Source organism: Aethalodelphis obliquidens, unplaced genomic scaffold (genome assembly GCF_003676395.1).
Source record: "Aethalodelphis obliquidens isolate GAN/ISIS:26980383/991018 unplaced genomic scaffold, ASM367639v1 scaffold19, whole genome shotgun sequence".
NCBI lineage: Eukaryota > Metazoa > Chordata > Mammalia > Artiodactyla > Delphinidae > Aethalodelphis > Aethalodelphis obliquidens.
In genome coordinates this window covers 6,468,771-6,485,846 of record NW_020837963.1, presented here as the reverse complement: position 1 = coordinate 6,485,846, position 17,076 = coordinate 6,468,771, and the positions used below count along the sequence as shown (strand labels likewise).

General features: G+C 44.6%; 1 protein-coding gene across 3 annotated transcripts in view; it reads left to right on the top strand.

Annotated features, from left to right (window-relative positions):
- Positions 1 to 17,076, top strand: part of MYO5B (myosin VB) — a 385,273-nt gene that overhangs the window by 102,470 nt on the left and 265,727 nt on the right. The gene's annotated exons all lie outside the window — the stretch shown is intronic.

Below are 17,076 nucleotides of genomic sequence, written 5' to 3'. Positions count from 1 at the left end.
GTGCACCTCTCATTTATGCCCAAGTGGTAGTGACTGGCCTTGGTCTTGTTTCGTCATCCAGCCTCATCCTGGTCTGAATTCCTGCTTTTTTTCCACACCTCAGTCTGTAGGGAAACAGTTCTTTTCCTAAACCTCAGAAGACAAGTCTTTGCTTCCTACTACCAGCTATCCCTGGTACGCCCTCTTCTCGAGTCCTCCTGGTATGTGGTCCTCAGAATGCTGCATTCGAGCCTCTCCAGCCGAGCCTCAGCCTGCCCGCAGGTGCTGCTTCTCTGGCCTTTTGTGGTTCTGGGATTGCCAGTGTTTACTGTGCATTCTGGCAGGGCTCTTGTCCATCTGCTTCCAGTTAGAAGATCAGTAAGGGTAGATGCTACTTTGGGAGTCCACATCTGTCTGTGCACTCTCTGGCTCAAAGAGTTGACCCCCAGGGCCCCGCAGAGGCCCGGCCTGCTGATAACATGGCAGCCTGTCACCACATGGGCTTGATTTTCACCTCTTACCATCTGTGTCATCAAATAGCTCCATCTCCACATTAGGTGTGGGATTCAAAAGCCGTGTGTCACCTGGGTTGCCCTCTTTCCTTTTCTCTTTCCAGATCTTATTTGTCTGATACGTTCACCCTCTGTTCTTCCTTCCGCAGGCACTAGGTGCTCAGGTGCTGCTTGGTTTCTACAGCCGTATACTCCTAAGAGTATGCCACTACCGTGGAGAGTTTCGAATAGATCTCATAGATCAGGGGCCTTTGAGTCTCTTGGAGGTGCTCCTGCCTGGTGCTTGTGACTCCAGCGTCAAAGCCTGATGTGGTGAGAAATCCTTCTGTTGGCTCTCCTTCCTGGAGTGTGGTGGCTGCTACTGCCCACCTCTGTTCTTGATCCCTGTTTGCCTGAGCGTGGTCCCCTGAGGAGCAGGGGGAGTGACCTTCAGCCTCTGTTCAGAAGCTGCAAACTACTTGTGTATCCTTAACATTTTTTCTGGTTGTAACCTGGTTACATTGGAGTATGCGCCTGTGAGGCCAGGTAAAAAGGTCAAAACTGTGGTGTTACAGAAATAAGTTCAGTGTCAAGGAGTGTGAATTATCATCTTTAAACTTGGGAAAGGCTGTGAAAGATTTGTGTTTACTTAACTGAAGCTTAAGAGAGCGTGGTCTGTAATTGATTGTTATTAATGATATTATTAGCGAGGAACTTGTTTCATTGTTGTAGGAAACGCAAGAATGCCTTTTTTCCTGATTCCCACCCTATTTGAGCATTATTCTTCATCCAAGGAGAGATAAGAACCATCACAAAGATGAAAAATTTAATTATAATTTTTCATGGTGCCAACCTAAACTAAGTCAAATTAAAAAAAAAAAACTGGTACTTTTTACTAAGGAGGAGATTCTTACTACATAACATGTAAACCATATTCCAGAATGATGCTTCCTGGTTGCTCTACCCATTTGGAACTCCATGCTCTGGTGGCAGATTATTAGTGAGGACCCACCAGATTTCAAAGGGCCATCTGGTTATAATGTTAGAAAGAGTTGTTAGGAGTTTGACTGGAATCTTTATAAAGAAAAACCAAAAGGATTGAGATTTAAGGATTTTGAATAAGAGTAAGATTGTGAGATGCTGACAGTAACTTCCAGGGAGGGTTGAGCTAGAGAGTCTTTGTCTCCCTAGCCTCTGTGGTTTGGGCTGATAGAATATCCACACCAAAAACTAGTTAGAGATGGTGGCTTCAGGAATGGCTAGTCAGCACTCTGTTATGCTCAGATTCAGGACTGTTGGTAAGTTGTTGAGGTCATGATGTTGCCAAAATGCCAAGATGGCTCTGAGTCTGCAAAGCAGGCCACGTGGTCTGCTAACCAAAGGATGCTTACAGGAAGCCCAAGGTGAACCTGCAGTCCTGAGCACAGGCAGACAAGGAGGGGTGGGGCAGGAGAGAAAGGAGAGAGGGCAGAGTTTGTTTCAAGAGTGTAATAACTCCACCTGCTGATAACATCCAATCCTTTGGATTAACTACTCTTCTCCTTTGAGAGAGGAATGAGTTTGGGGTGAAGTAAGACAAAAGACTGCCTCCTCACTGCTCCCTGGAGAGGGCAGAAAAGACTCTTATGGGCTGAAGCAGAAAATGGGGAGAGGAAAGAAAGGCCTTTGAGAAATTCTGGGCTGGCCTGGGGCCATGCAGTTCTTTTGCCTTGGTGATTTGGGGAAAAGCTCAAACTATAGTGTGCATGCAAAACACCTGGGGATATTTTAAAATGGAGATTCTCATTCATTGGGTCTGGGTTGGAGATTCTTCATTTTTAAGAAGCTCCCAGGTGTTGCTGCTGCTGCTTCTGGTGTGTGAACCATACTTGGAATAGCCGGCTTCTGATCCATTCCTCTGGGCCATGCTGGACTGGGTTACTGCTATGACAGCCTTTGCCCTGTGTCAAGGTCACTTACTAATTGCAGACGCTCCCTCTGGCTTAGTATTCCTAATATGCGGCCATCTCTACATCTCTAGCTTCTCAGTGGGTCTGTGCAACGCTGGACCATTGGGAAGGTTTGTTACCTGGCTCTTCTTCATCTGGGTTACATTCCTTCTGCGAATTCTCTCTGAACGTTTTGCCTTTCTTTCCCCATGTTAAAAGTGGGGGAATGGTTTTTTAAGTTACTTTTTTTTTTTAAAACTGTAGTGTGTGGCAGTCAAGATTGCCTTAGGACTTAAAGTGAAGATTGCATGCTACAGAGGTGATATGGTCAGGGACTCAAGGATGCCTGACTAATACCGTATGCTAACACATATATATGGAATTTAAGAAAAAAAATGTCATGAAGAACCTAGGGGTAAAGCAGGAATAAAGACGCAGACCTCCTAGAGAACGGACTTGAGGTTATGGGGAGGGGGAAGGGTGAGCTGTGACAGGGCGAGAGAGAGTCATGGGCATATACACACTAACAAACGTAGTAAGGTAGATAGCTAGTGGGAAGCAGCCGCATGGCACAGGGATATTGGCTCGGTGCTTTGTGACAGCCTGGAGGGGTGGGATAGGGAGGGTGGGAGGGAGGGAGATGCAAGAGGGAAGACATATGGGAACATATGTTTATGTATGACTGATTCACTTTGTTATAAAGCAGAAACTAACACACCATTGTAAAACAATTATACCCCAATAAAGATGTTAAAAAAAAAAAAAAAGGATGCCTGACTACTGCCTCGTAAGCACCTGTACTCTTCCCTGGGACCCTCTTAAGGAACAATTGCCAAATACTAAACAAAGTGCCACTAGATTTTGATTGGCCCTAAGCCCAGTGCCTTCCAAAGCAGAGTTCTGGGTTGGAGCATTGCAGTGTTTTGAGTGGTGGAAATGGCCTCAGCTCACCTGAGCCACATCCGTGTCTAGGGGTCTTACCATGCTCTGGTTGTGTCCCCTGCAAAGCAAAGACAGGAGGGAGAGAGCAGAGAGGGCCTGACATTGAGGAGCCTTTATCTCCGGTTCAGTTTTGCTGATCACTGGACCTGGAGGAGAGAAGGTGAAGAGAAGGGAGAAGCACCGTGTGTCACCTTAGGCCGCCAGTGACCATGTCCTAGTAGTAGTCAATGTTCTGGATCTAACCAGTTGGTATTATGTGCTTTGGGGGAAGAGTGAGGAACTAGGTGGAGAGGGTGGTAGGCACCTTTCATACTATGCAGGCCTTTTCCTATTGGGACATAATTTAAGGATAGCTCTGTGTACGGTAGCTGAAGTTTTCTTGTCAGTGGGCATACTGCTGCACGGTAGTTAACGCTTCAGAGATGCTCAGTGAAGCTGGGATTCCCACGTGTGAAAAGACATTCTCTCAAGCCCTCACGTGAGCGGCATCATGCATCACTGTCCTCAGTGTGGCAGCTCAGGAGAAAACAAGATCCTGATTTAGCAGAAGCATATGTCACATAAAACACTGCTTTAACTATGACAAAGTGAAACTGAATTAGTCATTTAAGAATTTACTCTAGTGAATATCCAAACATGTGCTAATGTACAAGAGAAAACTTGCTCCTCCCTTGCTGTCATTGGACCACACCTGAGTGTGGTTTTATGTTCTTCCTTAAGTTCCCAGCCAGGGCTTTGCTAAAACATCTGGGCCGTGAATCTTGGCTCTGAGTTTGGGTTATGGGTACTGGGTTATGGGTGGTGAATCCCTGAAGGTGGGCTCAGGACACGGAGGGCCTGTGTGGACTATGGAGCCCTGGCCCTATGTCCAGTGTTTTCAACCAGCCCAAGGAGCTCATGGCAGGCACATGGGGCCCTGTTGAATATTTGTCAGTATTTAGTTAACCCTTTTGGTAGAGGATAACATTAATGTGTCCAATGTTGGAGGCCCATTAGCATCAGTGAACCAAGTTGGGTTTGCAGGGGAAAAATAACTGCAAGATATCTTGTATTCCTCAGCTAACCGTTCTGCGGATGCACATAGGGGCAATTGCTGAAAGGATGTGCAGCTCCAGCCCGCCACTTAAAAGCAGCTCAAAGCTCAGCCAAAAATGTCTGTAGGGGGCTTCCCTGGTGGCGCAGCGGTTGAGAGTCCGCCTGCCAATGCAGGGGACACGGGTTCGTGCCCCGGTCCGGGGAGATCCCACATGCCGTGGAGCGGCTGGGCCTGTGAGCCATGGCCGCTGAGGCTGCGCGTCCGGAGCCTGTGCTCCGCAACGGGAGAGGCCACAATAGTGAGAGGCCCGCGTACCGCAAAAAAAAAAAAAAAAAAAAATGTCACGCGTGGTTGAGACCTTCTCACTTAGGGTAAGGTCGTTGTGTTCTGGGATGAACCCTTGGAGGTGAGAATCTCAAGAGTCACCTACATTTTACTCACCTAAGAGGCAAGGCTGCTGGCTCTGTATCTAAGCCAGGACTTCGGAAGTGGAAGGAAACTCAGACACCTTGTCAAGCTGCAGTTCTCTCATGTCTCCCTTGGCCTCTGCTGTGTGTATCACTGTTGCTGGACAACCACTCCTGAAGCATGGTCTTCACATGTCACTGATCTGTCCTGGAGCCTCTGACAGCCTCTAGTGCTGAGAAGCCTCCCAAATCTGCCTTACCGACCTGTCCAAACCCATTTCCCGCTATTGCCTGACATGCATTTTCTGTTTCAGGTAGGTTTTCTTTTTCCTCCCCATATTTCAGTTGTTTTTCTTCTGACCATTAGGTACAAAAGATAAGGACATAGAAAATGTCTTAGGTTGGAAATGTGCAACTTCAAACTTCACTAAGGAACTCCAGATTTAGACATGCTGGAATGTGTATTGCATCCATGGTTAGAGAGGGTGGATTAAATGCAAACAAAATGGAAAAGTTGTGTTTCAAGCCTAAGCAGTTACTAAGGGTCACTCTGCTCTTAGAGTTGTGCTTGGATCATTCATCTAGAGGTCACTGCTATCTATTCTTCACATTCATTCAGCGGAAGATAAAGGTGTATAATACTGACGGTCAGTTGGGTGCTGAGGGAGGTACTTAGGGGGCAGATGGCCTTGGTGTCCTCGGGGTTTTTCGTCTTTAGTTGCAGGGCCTGTGTGGGTCGGGTTCCATGTTCTGACCTGCTCTCCTCTGGTGAAGATCTCTTCCCTGAGCCATTCCTCAGTTGACTTCTGTTGGTACCTGAGTTACCCGTGCCGCAGGAGCAGGTAGTTGAGAGTTACTGCACTGATCATCCAGGAGAGCTTACTATATTGTCTGCCTTACGTTACCACGGTCTTCATTGGTTTACTCCTGTTTCTAAGTGTTTGGCCCTTTCCTTCTGTTTAAATCGCACCACCTCTGGCAGCCTTTTCCAGTTAATCCAACCCCACCCCTTCACGCTTCCAGTCTGTACCCACGCTGTCGGAGGCTTAACTGTTTTTCAAAATTGAGTTGTAGTTTATAAGCTGCTTGAAGTGAGGGATGGTTTTTCCCCTTTATCTGTGTTTTCTTTATGATGATAGCTAGCTTGGTACTTGGTACATATTTTAATATTGATTTCGATGGGGTCTTCGGGACATGTGATATGAATGTTATACTTAATTGGAATCCAGAGAATGTGGCAACTAGGTTTGGAGCCTGTTCTCCAGAGCAACAGTTGCCACTTGACACCTTGGCCCTTAAACAGTTTGAGCAGTAATGAAAGAAACAACTGATTTTAAGCAGTGTAGTGTCTCTACAACTCTGAATATTGACTATTAAAGTATAGCTCTAGGTAAACACACAAACTGACTTGCTCGATGGAGAATGTTAGCTATAATAAGCAGATTACATCGTGGAGGAAGTGTCCATTAATTTTGCAGGGAATCGTTTACTCTGATCTTGACAGGTGGTCTCTTGCCTGGACTTCAGTGGGGCTGGTCAGTCTTGTCCTTTCCTGGCTCACACCTCTAGCCTCTTAGGCAAAAACTGTACGTAGTTTCCCCTTTGTTGAGGATTGAGTATCAGTTTCGGTGGCTGCTGACTTTCCTTTGCCAGTCCCAGGTTGTGCTGTCTTCAGTTTCATGTTTCTTTCACTGCCCCATCTCAGTTTCACTTGAATCTCAGTTTCACCAGGGCCTGTGATCTACTGCCCTGGTTTCTTTGTTGGCATTGAGTCCTTTGGCACCTGCGGCTGCTTCATGAGCTGTCAGGGGTTTGCCTCTAGACATTTCAAGGCTTGGGACTTGTGTTGGAGTTTTACTCTCCCTCCTTGACCACTGGCTTGTGTCACTTGATGATGCCTAATTTGGAACCTAAAACTTTTTCCCTGTTACATCTTCAAATCCATCATGCTTATTGCCTGGAAAATAAGCCCCATATTCTGCTGCTATAAAGTGATGAATGATTTTTAACAAATATATCAGAATTTACATGTTACAAGTTTTATTGCCGAGTGAAGTCATTTTAGGACTATTCTAACCACACGGCTATTGCTCAGGAAGTTTTGGAAGTTCTAATTGCGTTCAAGCCATCTTATAATTTACACATGGACCAAACACATTTCATCAGTACAACTAAATAAGTCTTTATTGAGCGCTTTCGATGAGCCAGGTAGCGCCGTAGGTCTGAGAATCAAAAGAATGGTTCTGGCTGCTTTGGTGGAGCCTACAGTCTGGTTGATATAAGTGTATGGGCAGCCCTGGGACAAGCGGGATGCATTGGCTTGTGATGAGGGAGGCGACATGGATTCAAGAGGTTCATCTGTGTGGAATGGGTGTGGGAGGAAAGTCAGAGAAGGCTGAAGTCATGAAGAATGGGGAGGATTTCAGGAGGATAAGATAAGGGAGGGAGGGGCATTCCAGGAAGAGGGAACCATACCAACAACCAGAAAGTCCAGGGCTTGCTCGGGAAATGGGATAATTCCATTGGACTGGCTGACTGCATGTGCAGTGACAGTTCCTCATCACACCGGCCCCCGGCCCCCGTGGGTGGGTGCCAGATGAGGCTTCAGGGTCTGGGCTGGCTCAGCAGGGGTCTCCCAGAGCATCTGAGAGCAGATGTTGGTCAGAGATGGGGGGTATATTGTGGCCAAGCTGAGGAGCCAGCATAGAACCCAGTGTTGGGCCCCTGGGCGAGCGGGAAGCTAGAGACTGAGGAGAGGAGGTGGGAACAGGACAGGAAGTAGGAATGCAAGGCAGGGTGCGGGTGTGTGTGTGTGTGTGTGTGTGTGTGTCAATTTTTAGGGATATTCAGTGTGAACGAGGCCAGAGGCAAAGGACTTACACTCATATAGAAGTGGGGATGATGCTGGGGAAGTGGGCATCTCATAAAGGTCAGACTGAACAAAGGAGAGAGTGGAGACAGTGGCCAGAGAGCACCAAGGGCCTTGAATAACAGCCTGAAAGAGGCTCTGGGAACCATTGATCCTTCTCAAACAAGGAGTGAAAGGCCAGACCTGTGTTTTAGGAAGGGGGATCTCCTAGCTATTGGTAGGATGGGTTGGAGAGGAGAGAGACTGAAGGCAAGGAGACCATAGCACTTGGCAGCCTAAGTTTAAAGGCAAAGAACACCTGAACCAAGATGATTCAAATGGGGAAAGGGAAAGGGTTGGTGTGGGAAGCAGGTGGGGAAGGGTTTGGTGACGGCTTAGGTGCTGGGTGACCATATGTCCTTGTTTGCACCAGAGATGCACGGTTTATGCCTATTGACCTGGCATAGATGAATCATATGAAGCTGCCTTTCTGTAGGTCAAAAATGATCCTAGGTGGCCATTTCATATGCATCAACCTAATATTTAAAGGGCTTCCTTTTACTCTTAGAAGTGTCCCAGTTTGGGTAGTAAATTACTTGGTCCATCTTAGTTAGACGTCGGGAGATGAGGCAGAAGAAAGTTTTTTCCAAGGTTCTGAGCTTGGTGACCAGGAGAGTAGCCAGAAGTAATTAGAATTGGGAGGTGGGTGTTACTGTCCTATCTTGTTTCCTAAATTTGGGACTGACTCACACCTTACTTTCAAGTAATTCCGTTCTCACTAAAGATGGAACACACTTTGACCCCTGAGGATATGTGAAAACCAACAGCCCGTGAAGGTGGTTCATGTAGAAACCATAACAGCCATTGTTCGGGCTCTTGGAAAACTACTTTGAATGACGTGACTCACATCTGGATGAGTAAGTTCTGGTGGGTGTGTTTGCACACGAGGCCCCCTGAACTGTGGACACTCCTCACACGGGTGGTCAGAGTAAGCGATTGGTCAGCCTAGGCCCCGGGGTTCATGCCCTTCTGTTCAGTGTTTATAGGCTCTGTTTCCCCAAGGCCAGCCAGCCTCGCAGATGCTGGTCCTTATTCACAACGAGGGCTGGGCATGGGTGTGTCCATGGCTTGGTGCAGACCCACCACCTGTGTGAGGACGGAGCCCCTCTCACTCATGGAGCCCAGTGCACTTGCCTCCTTCATCATGGAAGCCAGTACCAAGTGTTGGGTGGAGAATCAGAAATGGCACTGTGATAAAGCTGCTTTTAGCCTTCTTACTCTCAAGATCTTGCTTCACCCCCTTTATTTCATGGGTTAACTACAGGCCCTGGTGTGTTGAGGAGGAAAATACAAGTATGGGGTGGGCCAAAATGTTGGCTCGTTTTTTTCTGTAAGATGGCTCTTAGTAGCACTTAGTTGTCTGTAACTTCATTTGAAACAATTTTGTTAGATTGTATGTGACAGTTGTCACATTAGCATGCATTTAAAAAAATACATCAAAATTGGTGAATTTTTGTGTAGCTATTTTAATATTGAAGGTAGAAGAAAAAAGCAACATTTTTGGCATATTATGCTTTATTATTTCAAGAAAGGTAAAAACGCAACTGAAATGCAAAAGATTTGTGCAGTGTGTGGAGAAGGTTATGTGACTGATCGAATATGTCAAAAGTGGTTTGTGAAGTTTCATGCTGGAGATTTCTCTCTGGACGACGCTCCACAGTCAGGTAGACCAGTTGAAGTTGATGGCAATCAGATCGAGACATTAATTGAGAACAATCAACGTTATACCACGCGGGAAAGAGCCAACATACTCAAAATATCCCAATCAAGCGTTGAAAATCATTTGCACCAGCTTGGTTATGTTCACCGCTTTGATGTTTGGGTTCCACTTAAGTTAAGCGAAAAAAACCTTCTTGACCATATTTCCGCATGCGATTCTTTACTTAAACGTTCCATTTTTAAAACAAATTGTGATGGGTGATGAAAAATGGTTACTGTACAATAATGTGGAACGTAAGTGATCATGGGGCAAGTGAAAGGAACCACCACCAACCACAGCAAAGGCCGGTCTTCATCCAAAGAATGTGGTGATGTGTATATGGTGGGATTGGAAGGGAATCCTCTGTTATGAGCTCCTTCCGGAAAACCAAAGGATTAATTCCAACAAGCACTGCTTCCAGTGAGACCAACTGAAAGCAGCACTCGACAAAAAATGTCCAGAATTAGTCAACAGAAAACACATAATCTTCCATCAGGATAACGTAAGACCGGATGTTTCTTTGATGACCGGGCAAAAACTGTTACAGCTTGGCTGGGAAGTTCGGATTCATCTGCTGTATTCACCAGACATTGCACCTTCGGATTTCCATTTATTTAGGTCTCTACAAAATTCTCTTAATGGAAAAAATTTCAATTCCTGGAAGACTGTAACAGGCACCTGGAACAGTTCTTTGCTCAAAAAGATAAACAGTTTTGGAAAGATGGAATTATGAAGTTGCTTGAAAAATGGCAGAGGCTAGTGGAACAAAAGGGTGGATACATTGTTGAATAAAGTTCTTGTTGAAAATGAAAAATGTGTCTTTTATTTTTACTAAAAAACTGCAGGCACTTTTGGCCAACCCATAATTACTCCTGCTTCTGTTTCACAGGTGGAATTACTGGCCACGCCATGGCATCATTCTCCAGAGGATAAATGGCTTTGTCAGGCAGACCGTGATGGTAGAAGATAGTTTAGTGGGTACACTCCAGAGGGTCCTGCTGTGAGAAATGTTGTATACAAAGTGTTTAAAACTGACAGGTTTACCCTGGGAGGGGGAAGGGTAAGCTGGGACGAAGTGAGAGAGTGACATGGACATATATACACTACCAAATGTAAAATAGCTAGTGGGAAGCAGCCACATAGCACAGGGAGATCAGCTCCATGCTTTGTGGCCACCTAGAAGGGTGGGATAGGGAGGGTGGGAGGGAGGAGACACAAGAGGGAGGAGATATGGAGATGTATGTATATGTATAGCTGATTCACTTTGTTATAGAGCAGAAACTAACACACCATTGTAAAGCAATTATACTCCAATAAAGATGTTAAAGAAAAAAACCTGACAGGTTTTTTATTACTGGACAGGTCCACAGACAACAGGTCCTAGCTTCAGTTTTTGGTAGCCTAATAGTTATAGAAAGAGTCAGTACCCCATCATGGGCGTTTTGTGTTACATACCAGGTGTGTGGATGAAGAACTCTAAGAACACCAGAGTACTCAGTCTGTGTTAAATCTTTGATGAAGACAACACTGATCTGCATAGAGGTTTTTTTTTTTTTTTTGATAAATGTTCCCCTGGGACAGTGGTATAGCTTGAGGGTTAGCTCTGTAGTTTTCTCCTAGATGGCTTCTCCCTTCCCTTCAGAATGAACTACCCTTTTCTCTTTATTTCATTATGAAATCTTTAGTGTTTTCATTGAATTCTTTTTGACTACAAAAGAACTCGAGTATTATAGAAAATTAGGAAGATGCAGGAAACAATAGAGAGAATCAGGGTCATTCCTAATCTTACCACTCTTCCCCTTAACACGTTTCCTCCTTCCTTCTTCTAATCCCACCTGCTTGGAGATAAACTGTTAGGTTTTGTTGTAAACTTTCCAGACTAGCCTTTTGCATGCACAAACCATGTATCCAGAGATCTCTGTTTTTTGTTTGTTTGTTTTTTTAACAAAATAAGCATCATACTGTATACGTTTTGTGACTTTTTCATTTAATATACCTTGATTATCTTTCCAAATCGTACGTATTCGTCTACTACTACATCTTAGTTACTATAGGATTCACATCGGTGACTGTACAATATGTTTCCACCCCATGGTTGATGGAAATTTAGGCCAATTCTCAATTTGTACAATTATAAACCATGGTGCAGTTAATATCCCTATTTATTGACTTCATCATCAGGCTAGTGTTTTTGTAGGAGAGAACTCCTAGACTTGACCTGACGAGGTCAAGTTGCCCTCCAGGTTTAATCCATTTTGCTGTTCTGTGTTCTGCGTGACTGTGCCTGTTTCCTTACCTCTTGGCATTACACGTCTTTTAATATTTTGCAAAAACTTTTAGGTTAAAAATGGTATCCTTTTGTTTAATGGTCATTCCTTGAATCATGAGTGAGGTTGAGCATCTTTTCGTATGTGGATTGGCTCTTTGAATTTCTTTGAATTGTCTATCGATAGGTTGTTAATATTTTGTTCCTGATTTATAGGAGCTTTGAGAATAAGGTATTAAACCTTCCTTTGTACATTTGAGAATTTTTTTTAATATTCATTTATTTATTTGGCTGCAGCAGGGCTTAGTTGGAGCATGCGGGATCTACTTCCCTGACCAGGGATCGAACCCGGGCCCCCTGCAGTGGGAGCACGGAGTCTTAACCACTGGACCGCCAGGGAAGTCCCTTGTGAATGTTTCTTATCTGTCATTTGTTTTTAAATTTGTTTATGGAGAGTCTTTAAAAAGAATGGTGTCAAATCTGTCTGTCTTTTTCCTTTATGGATTTTGAATTTTATGTCATGCTTATTTAGGCTTTGAAATTCTTCAAGTATTTTTGGAGCCCAACAGTCTTGATATTTATTCAGTGATGCAGTAAGTTAACTAATATTAGAGTATCTACTTGATGTGTTCTGTTCCTACTTATTAAAGCATCATTTCTTCCCCTCATTAATTTCACTTTGAGCTCCTGTATGTCAGAGGCGTTCATTCATTACAGCGGCTTTTTAGGAAATTGAATATCCCCCTTTTGGAAAATCTGAGAGTTATGGTCCAGCTAAGCATTTGACCAGCCTCTTCCAGGAACCTCTTGGTTTCCATGGCACCTTTATAACCCTTTTATAAGGATCTTTGAGCAGACAGGGTGCTTTTTCGTTAAAAACTGACTCAGCCAAAGTCGTGGGTTTCAAACGCATCCTGCTTTCCCGAGGTTTGTTAGAACAAGTGCCCAGAGGCAGGAGCTCCCCACGCTAATCTCCTTTCCCCTTTAAGATGTGTGACCTTGGGCTTGTCACTTAACCTTTCTAGAGTCCTCTACTCATTTTTCAAATGCAGGACTCAGTCATCCCTTTTAATGCCTCTCCCGTCACTGTTTCTTGGTTTCATGATTCTTTTGAATTTCAGCTTAGGGCTGTGTCTCTGCTACTGTGGTTTTCTTGTCTGTCATTTCCCTCTTCTGATCTTTTCTTTCCATCTTTTGAGTGTCTTATTTGAAATCCCTTTAGGCAGGCAGTTATTCATTTGGATTCTTCTCTTTGTTTCTGCAGGCCCTTAGATGTGTCTGCCTCATTTCCTGGGCTCTGTCTTTGCAGCTGAAATTAGAAACCTGAAGAAGCATAGCAGATGCTAGAATCTTATGAAGTAACAGGCCCAAAATAGCCCAAGTCCACTGGTAGAGGGCTTGGCTATAATTCCAGTGACAGCTCCTGATGGGGCTGACCTGACCAGATCCCCTGTTTTTCCTAGACTTTTGAGGATGGCCTCAGTACATCCTCACCCCCTTGGCCAAACCCTTGACTTTTGTAGTCCCATTCCCCCCATTTTTTCCTTTTAGTGTGTTAGTATTAAAGGGTTTGGGAAAATTTCAGTACAAACCTGTGTGTAAATGGGAGTTCAAATCTACAGAAACTGCAAGCAGTCACTGAACAGAAGTTGGGGTTGGGGGTACTCAGCTGTGGGTAACAGGGTGCGGTGATAAGTCAGGTGGCCCTTGGGCATGTGGCTCATTTGATAAACAAATGGCTGCCCGTGTACCCTGAGAGCCTCCTGCACAAGGAGAGAAGCAGCCTGGATGATGGAAAGAAGGCAAAATAGGAACCAGATTTGAACCCTCCCAGTTTGGGGGCTACCAGTTGCTTTTTGTTTTAGGTACATCCCTTAACTTCTGAGTCTACCCATTTCATGGGGTGGTTGTAAGGATTAAGGGATAAGATTCGTGTATGCTGACTACTAGGAAGTGCTATCTATAAATGGTAATGATAGCTTTTTAGTACTTGTGATGGTGACGGCATTACCAAGAATACAAGGATGGGTATGAAAATAAGTTGAATATGAGTAAAATCTGTAAACGTACCAGGAGACTTTATCTATAAAGTGCTAAAGAACTTGGGAGGCGAGAGCTTCTATCAACCTGTGGGTAGGAGGGGAACGCACAACATTTATATACTAAATACTCACTGATCAATCAGAGCTGCTGTAAGATGGGCTGCCAGATATTTAACGATTCCTTTTTAAACCTCCAGTGCATTTGAATGATAGGATAGGACTTTGTCGAATTTTCTTTGTCCAAGTGGTGAGTGACTGCAGTGTACCCACATGCACAGGTGGAGCCCTTACTAAGAATTCCCTTATCCTGGTGGCACAGAGATACCCAAGAACACCTGCTGATACGTGATTTGAATGCACTTCCTCATAGAAACATGTTTTCTATATTTTGGGTATATTGGCTGTGTGAGATGTCCTGGGAACTTATCACTTCTAGGATGGTTTCTATGGAAAAAGTGAATTCTGAGTTCCAGACTTAGAACTTAGAATACAGCTTGTTTGAATATTGATAAAGAAAACTCTCACTTAATGCTACAGGAGGATGTGGGACCATGTTATAAGTGAAGTGGCGATACAATGAGGTTCTCCCTAAATGGATCGAAGAGGTAGTAGCCCCGCTGTGTTGCATTGTAACACGGGCCAGGTCAGTTGTAGGAAGACTTTGGTACCTAAGAGGCTAGGAAACTATTCTGCTTTGATTTTAAACATTACATTTTGAAATCTTGGTTTAAGAAAATTGCCTTAAAAGAAGGATAAAAAAGGAAGGGGCAGCATCAGTACCAGGAACAGCAACCCACCCGTGGTGGGGTGGTAGTGATTTCCTGGCTTCCTGTAAATGCTGGCTATAGAGCTTATGAATGTTGGTTGTTGAATTCTAGATTGATGTGGAGACAAACCCAATAAGGGATGTTAGGTAACATCCCACAGCTGTTGTTTCCTGGATTCCCTGTCCATTTGGGCTATTGTAATAGAACACCATAGATTAAGCGGCTTTTAAACAACAGGAATGTATTTCTCCTTGTGGAGGCTGTGAGTCCATGATCAAGGCACTGGCAGATTCAGTGTCTGGTCAGGGGTGCTTCCTGTTTCATGGATAGCCATCTTCTCTCTGTGTCCTCAGATGTTGGAAGGGGAGAACTCTGGACTCTTCAGCCCCTTATAAGGGCACTGATCCTGTTCATGGGGGCTCCACCCTCATGACCCAGTCACCTCCCAAAGACCCCACCTCCAAACACCATCACATTGGGAATTAGGTTTCAACATAATGAATTCTGGAAAGACACAAACATTCAGTCTATATCACCCTGTCAGCAAGCAATGGGTTCGTTCTCGTGGGCAGACCTGAAGTCTGTCTTCCATGAACACCCTTTGTTAGTTTCCTTCAGGGGAGAAACTTTGGTTTGCTTTTTATATTTCTAACACTTGAATAAGGGTTCCTATAACTTGAGCTTTTGATAAACTTTAAAAAATAGTACTTAAAAAGGAAACTGGTATGCCTTCTGGAAGATTGCTTTTGCTACTGTAATGGACAGGAATAATAAAGATTAGCCAGGAATAATGGACATTTTAGAGAGACTTTTTCTCCCAAATGATATTACCAAGAAAGGGAGCAATAGAAATCAATCAACAAGAATCTGTCAGGCACTAGCATATGCCTCTACTGGACTGAGGATTTTGGAAGAACCAAAGATGTATAATACACAATGCTTCTTCAAAAGTTTATCATGTAGATAAGATAGATACGCAAAACACTGACTGGAAAAGACAGTATGAAATGAATTACTTTGCTACAAATCATTTTTGGAAGATGGGGGGATATAAATTATACATACGTGAATCCATGCATTTTAAATGGCAGTGTGCTCAAATGCATAATCCAGACAATTGGAGAAATTTAGTAATTTCTGAAGTACAGGCTCGAGCGGGTCTTTGAAGAGGGGCAGGACTAAAGGGTTATGCGAGAGGATATGTAAAACTGTAGATTGAAAAAATTCACTCTTCTATTTTATTCCTAATAAGCTAACCTGGTGTTACACAGAAAGGAACACAATTTTTGTTTTAAAGATTTTAGTCAGGGCTTCCCTGGTGGCGCAGTGGTTAAGAATCCGCCTGCCGATGCAGGGGACACGGGTTCGAGCCCTGGTCTGGGAAGATCCCACATGCCGCGGAGCAACTAAGCCCGTGTGCTGCAACTACTGAGCCTGCTCTCTAGAGCCCGTGAGCCACAACTACTGAGCCCACGTGCCACAACTACTGAAGCCCGTGTGCCTAGAGCCCGTGCTCCGCAACAAGAGAAGCCACCACAATGAGAAGCCCGCGCACTGCAACAAAGAGTAGCCCCTGCTTGTCACAACTAGAGAAAGCCTGTGCACAGCAACGAAGATCCAACACAGCCAAAAGTAAATAAATAAATATAAAAGAGATTTTAGTCACCTGAAAAGTATTCCGTCTATCTGGTTTCACCGGTGTGGCCACCTGTGTTTAAGCAGTGTCTGTGGTGGTGATACGTGGACTCCACATCACTTATTTTTCTGATGTGTGTGGTAGCTGTTCCCTACGTATCTGCCAAGTGAAGTTTTCTGAGGCTCAGTTCTGATGTCACCTTTATCTGGTTCAGAAACTTTCAGTAGGTTCCTAAAGCTTGAATTCCTCCGCCCCTGGAAAGGTGTTCTGGGTTCCTCCACGGTCCGCTACAATCCTGACTTCCCAGCCTTTTCCTTCTGCCTTTCTCTGCACACCCAGTCCACAGCCAGCCTTACTGCAGGTGCCCCCTCACCCACACAGCTTGCTGTGTGTCCTACATGTGGGTCTCTTCCTGGTAGTCCCTGTCTCTGCGTGTTCAAATCTTGCATGCCCTTCAGAGCTTTGCTCAAATGTCAGTACTTCCATAAAGCCTTATCTTTCCAGCTAACAGAATCCCTGCCACCTCTGAGCCTGGTGACATCCAGCCCACCCTGCTCTTGTGGCCCTTGGTATTTTCTCCTTTGTATTGTTGGTTACTGAGGAAGTTTTTCTCCTCTCCCCTGGAGAGAGGGCAGAGTGCCAGGCCCTTCTCATCTTGGTTTTTCTGCACCTAACATCAGCTGTGCTTTCCACACAAGAGGCCTTACCTCCTGAGAAAAGGTGCCTCATGAATCAGAACTGGCATCTCCAGTACTTACCCTGACTAGTAAACACCTGGGCCTCTTTGTTGCTATACTTACGTATTCATTTGGTGGGTTTTGCTGATGTGTGTATAGATGGTGGATACATGCAGACAAGCATAATATGATTCTGTTAACATTCTGCTTTATAATGCAGTCTCTAAGATGTCTTTTTATCAAAGGGAGTTTCCCGGGGAAGCTGTGGGGTGTAAAGAGGCAATCGTTTGGAAACATC